This window comes from Myodes glareolus, chromosome 16 (genome assembly GCF_982192425.1).
Source record: "Myodes glareolus chromosome 16, mMyoGla1.1, whole genome shotgun sequence".
Lineage (NCBI taxonomy): Eukaryota > Metazoa > Chordata > Mammalia > Rodentia > Cricetidae > Myodes > Myodes glareolus.
The window spans coordinates 58634602-58640872 of record NC_142041.1 but is presented as its reverse complement, the minus strand read 5'-3'; positions in this window follow the sequence as shown (position 1 = coordinate 58640872).

The window sequence follows — 6271 nt, the reverse complement described above, 5'->3', positions numbered from 1 at the left end:
CCCATTGGCCTGATTGAGCATCTAGCAAATACTCCTGAGTGCGCTGAGCTGCTGAGAACACAGTCCTTCAAATGCAGACGTGGTTCTTCGATACACCCTCCCTTTTTATTCCAGGAGTGGCAGTCTGGGAGTGGAGCCTTATGGTTCAGATGGTACAGCGTTGGCCTACTATGTACGAAGGCTGAGGCAATGAAGATCAATAATCCCAACACTGGGGAGGTGGAGGCAGGATGCTCAGATTTCAAAGTTATCTTCACAGCAAGTTTAAGAATAGCATTGGTACAGCAGACCGTGTTTAGAAACGAAAACTTAAAAAAATACATATAAAAGGAAAATAATGAATGTGTTGTGCTCACCAGTATTGGGAAGTGGGCAGTCCAGAAGTCTGTGAGAAGCAGATGGGAAACAGCTGCCCACATAAACTCGCTGCTGTGATCGTCTTCACCAAGCAGCCCAGCTTACAGATGGGAAAAATTGCCCTCGACTATGAAGATTTAGTGGTTCTGAATTTTCTTTATTGTTGTTATGTTTTCAGTTGTTCTCTTAAACAAGCAACTGTGTTGGGTTGTTTTGGGGATCCCATATGAACTCCACCGGCTAAATTAAAACTTCGATTTTCTTCAGATGCTTTTGAAAAGATAGTCAACAAATCGCTGTTAGTAACCTACCCATGTGAAAATCATCCTTAGTCATTCACAGTAGGCCGTGCAGAAAAATAAAAACTGCAAAATAATGGAACATGGATTCTTCTCCTCTTGATAGTTATACAATATAGTTTGCTTATTATTTTGACAACCACAACTTCTTTTCCATTGGCTGAGTTCCCTGGTGAGTCTGCAGAAAGGACAGTCGCCATATTTTTGCATTTAAAGGCATATTTGACCAGTATTTTCGGACAAATCTCTCTTTAAAAAAATTAGGACACTCTTATGCCCTATGCTGGTGCTAGCCCTTTCTTATGCTAAGTAGTTCCCTCTGGTATAACTTACCAAAAGCTTTGATGTCAAGTAAATATGTCAGCAGCTAATGCTGAAGTGGCTTCTTTCTTCATTGCTTTGAACCAATACAGATTTCTAATTAATGGTTTAATTACTTCTAATACCATCCATTACAATATTAAAGCCAGAGCTCCAAAGACAATACGCTCCCAAGGTTCATTACCTTGGCTCTTATTTATTTTGAAAACAAAATTGGTTATCACAATCTTTTCTCCTAAAAGACTTTCCGGGATTTTATTTTTCAGTTTCTTTCAATTTTCTCCTGTTCAGGAAAGCCCTGCAAAAGCTGACATATTTTCATAAGTTATAAAGATAACTTCTTTGGTTTTAGCCACCCACCCCCTCCGCCCCAATCAATCACACAAAAAAGGACAGTTTGTTTTTCCAAGTTTTTAATACACTAAAATAACTAATAATTTTGGAACTCAAGGCTTTCTGGCTGATATTTTAAGCATCACAAAACAGTGATGAAGAAGGTCCTAATTTTAGCTCTCGTTTACAGACAGGAGAATTGAGGTTTAGAAATACTAAGAGCTATAAACATCATCTAGTAAGAAGGAGGGTCTAGACATGAGTTCTTGCTTCCAGAATTTATATCACTAATGAGTTTGTCCTTTGCTCAACACTTTGCATCCTGTTTGTGAGTATTTTAAAGCAGTGGGGTCATTCATCTGAAGCCTCCTTTACTGTCCTATGATCTCCTGCCTTTGTGTTAGATAGAGGAGTTCTCTGTAGTTGTAGAAATAATTCCCTATTTTTGCACTGCACTGTGGCTCAGGTGACTCCTCAAGCAATGGCCTATCAGAAGCAGAGCCCTGTGAGTTTGAGGTCAGCCTAGTGCATGTACAGAGTTACAAGCCAGCCAAGGCGACATAGTGAGGCCCTGTCTCAAAAAGCCAGTCAGCCAAATAAAAAACCAACAGCAACAACAAAACCCAAAAAGAAAAAAGAAAGAAGAAGAGAAAAAAATATAAATACAGAAATGGTCCCTAGGATAGTCTGTGTTTTATATTTAGGTGAAGGGATGACATCCCTCACCAGCCAACAGAAACACTGAGTGGCAGGGAAGCCAGTGTGCCTACCTAGTTACACCTACAGCAGCCTCCTCAGCCACCTTGATCCCTTTCATTTCTCCCCGCCCCTACATCTCCTGTGGGGTCTGATAGCCACATGTATTTGATTTTTAGAAATAAGGTAAATACCCCCGTGGCAGTCACTAAGTAGCATTCCTAATCAGTCATTTCCAAGTCCTTTAATTGGCCCCAGGGGAATTTAAATTGGCACGCCTTATTTTCTCAGGACAGCACCAAGCATGCTTTCCTTATGCTTCATTTGAACCAGAAGTGAGTTCTAATATCCCAGAGATGTCTGATAACAGCTTAAACCACCAAGAACTCAATTATGGGATTAGGAACTAGATTTAAAGGAAGCCAAAGGGGGAATATAAAGTGCTTCAGCATTTAAAAAGAGCTATGGGGTTTTCCCCCCAGAAATATTTCTTAAAATGGTTTTCCAAAATAAATTTGATGTATACTGTACTACCACTTTTATTATCTAACTATATTTCTTAGAAAATGTATTAAATTTATTTATTAATAACAAGCTCTCCTAAGGAAAATTCTTCAGTAATCACACAGAAGAAATTTCCAAGATAAAATATACATGGGGAATTATTTTCAACATATCTCGCTGAGTCTAAAAAGGTCTGCACTTGATTGTGAGATTGTGAAGATATTTTCTGAAGAGTTATGTGACTAAATTTAGGAGAAGAAACTTAGATTCAGCTAATATAGGTAAATGATTGGATCCCAGGGAAAGTTTTTTGGGGGACGGGTCCCTAAAGGATCAGCTGGTAGAAAACTCCTCAGACCATGTGTCTGGAAAGCCACTAAGTGACAAACAAGGGCTTGTACCTCACTGTTGTGGAAAGTAAAGTCTTCCAGAGGGACAGCTTTAAGTAGCACATAGTTCCTTAGAATTCCACCGCTACCTGCTATTTATTATATCGTGTACGCATCAGACACTGAGCCCAGGGAAGTGGGTATCTTCCCCATCGCTGTCAGATGGGCAACACGAAAATAAACAAACATATAGAAAAACTCAACAGCCTCTGTTCAGGCTGTTTGAATCTCACAAAAATGAATTCAATATAATATCGAAGTCAAAACAGAAGTTCAAGTTTGGGGGTGTAGCTCAGTGGAAGAGCATCTTCCCAGTACCACTGGGGTCCAGGTTCCATTCTCATCACTGCCAAATACATGATAAAGTAAAACAAAGCAGAGGAAGCCAGGCTCCAGGGACAGGAGAAGACATCTGTTTAGGAATAGTAAGTGTTCAAAGCACACTTGACTCTTGTCTTTGTGCTATAAGACTCCTAATTTGGAATACACTTGAGAATCAATGAAAACCCTGAAATTATGTATCAACCTGAGTATTATAATACAGAAATTTAGGGAACCAGATCCTAACAGAAAGCTCTGAGGCTGGGCTAGAGAAATCTGGTCATTTGTGATTTCTCTGTTGGAAATTTATCTGATTTAATAGTAGGTTTTTGTTTATTTTGTTGCTGTTTATTCTTTTGAGACAAGGGCTCTGTGTGTAGTTTTGTATGGCCTGGAAGGAACATATTAAATCCAAACGGATTCAAACTCACCTTGATTCCACTTCCCAATGCTTGGAATTAAAGGTGTGCATTGCCACATCAGGGAATAGGATATTTTGCTGTGTTTTTGTTTGTTTGTTTTTAATTTTCATGGTGTTGGTTTGTTTGTTTTGAGACTAGGTTTCATATCATCCAAACTATCTTCAAACTAGCTACGTAGTGGCTGGCCTTGTACTCTTGATTCCCTTCCCTCACCTCCTAACTCCTAAGGTTAGAGCTTGAACCACCACACCCAGCAAGAGTAATTTTATAAACAAACAATAACAAAAATGCTTGCCCTTCATTTCTTTGAGAAGGAGTGTATGAGATAGTACCAGAGACATGAGGCTAATAGCGAAAGAGCAGATGAAGGACATTTTTTCCGTGTGGCTGCGTTGTGGAGAGGGACAAAGAGACGGCGTGTGCCCCTTCCCTAGGCCATCTCTTTTGTTCTGATTTGAGGGTAAGGCTTAAGTGGAAGGCAAGAGATTAACTGATCAACTATGCAACCTGCAAGAGTGTGGTCCATGGTTGTCTCACCCAAGCTACTTCTGGACACTCTAAGTCTTTCTCCTGGAGACAAGTTACTCCCCCGACTGACACCTCATTCCCCATCCCTCGGCTTCAGACTTTTCTTCTTCAGCACAAGATTCTTTTTAAATTTTTTTTTTTTACATCCCTACTGCAGCCTCCCCTCTCTCCTCTTTTCCCACCCCTTATCCTCACCTAAATCTGCCCCTACTCGTGTTCACTCCCATGGGCAGCAGCAAAACATGGCGTATCTAGCTGCCCTAAGACCAAGCACCCCCTCCTCTATTCAATCTGGACAAGGCAATCCAGCATGAGGAACAGGTTCCCCAAAACCAGTCAATACACCAGGGATAGCCCCTGCTCTTGTTTTCAGGAGTCCACAAATAGACCAAGCTACACAACTGTCACATACATGCAGAGGGCCTAGGTCAGTCATATGCAGGCTCCCTAGTTGTTGGTTCAAACTCTGTGAGTTCCCATGAGCCAGGCTAGCCATTTCTGTGGGTTTTCCTTCAATGTCCTTGAACCTCTGGCTCCTACAATCCCTCCTGAGTAGAATCTGTCACGCAGTCACTGGATAAAGGCTCTCCAATGACAATTGGGGTAGTCACCAATCACAGGGGATGACCAGTTCAGGCTATGTATCCATTGCTGTCAGGAGTCTTAACTGGGGCTCTTCCTTGTAGACTCCTGAAGAACAGGGTCCCCCTTTTTAGTCTTTTCTCTCAGCACTCTCCCCTCTGCCCAGACCCCCAACCTTATCCCTGAAGTTCCCATACCTCCCCCTCCCAATCCAACCAGGAACTCCCCTCCATTTCCCCTACCCAGGAAGATCCATGTGTCCGTTCTTGGGCCCCCTCTTGCTGCCTAGCTTCTCTGGATCTGTAGTACAATCCACGGTTGTCCTTTGCTTTATGGCTAATATCCACTTAAAAGTGAGTACCCACCATGTTTCTCTTTTCTGGGTCTGGGTTACCTCACTCAAGATGATTTTTTTTTCCCTAGTTTTATCCATTAGCTCAGCAGAAGATTCCTGTAGAAGGCCAAATTTCTTGGGGGTTGTTGCTTTAATAGTCTGATAGCTAAAGAGAGGGCTACAAGTGTCTCTTTAGAATGTATTTCTTCCTCCCAGAAAGGCCAGTTACTGCATCCCTGATGCTAGGTGCTATGGGATACCCAGTATTCTGGGGATAGTACAACTGCCCATGCCCATCCTACCACCTACCAGCAGAACTTCCATTTGGTGCCCCAAATCCCCACTCAGATGTCACCTACAAGAATATTTTCTCTGCTTATGGAGAGACAATCATTTTTTTTTTCTCGCTGCATTCCCACTTCATTCAAACCTCCATTATGTTACTGGTGATGGCAAAATGGTCAAGTACTGGGACACCATTATCCTCTCTCCTGAGACAGAGGGCCACACTGGGTATTACTGTTTTAGGTTCAGTAGTTTATACAACAAGGGATACCCATGGCATCCATATGTGGGGAAGTTCTGAGGATCATGAGGTCAGAGGCCTGAGAACAGTGATCACCCCCAAGATTGGCTGGACACAGAGCGCTGCTGAGGGTGATTCTGTACTTTCCATGGCTTTCAAATGTTATTCTTCAGAGAGCATTGCACTACTTAAGAGAGCAGGGTGTGAGACCTGTGGGAGGGAAGAGAGTATTCTTCTGGGAAATGGGTCATTTTAGTCTTATTTCTGTTCTTAGTCTTCAAGTGATGCTGAGTGGCTTACTTTGCATATCCGAGTTTTGTTTTCCCGACATCAAATGTTTTCTATTCACTTCACTCTAGGGCTGTTCTCCCAAGCTCTCAAAGACCTCACCCCTCACCCCAACAGGATAGCCACTTATTATCAAAGTCTATCTTCCATATTCACCAGGAATCAGCCAGGGAGACTCAGTTTGAGGGGAATGCTTTCCTTTGTTTGATGTCACACTGAGTAAGATCAGGAAGACAGGGTTTGGCTCTGAAAACTCCAACTCCAGTTAGATGTGATGGTATGTGCTTGTAAACTCAGTACCCAGGAGTCTGAGGCAGGAGAAGTGCAAGCTCAAGACCAGCTTAGGCTACATAGTAAGATACAAAAAGATA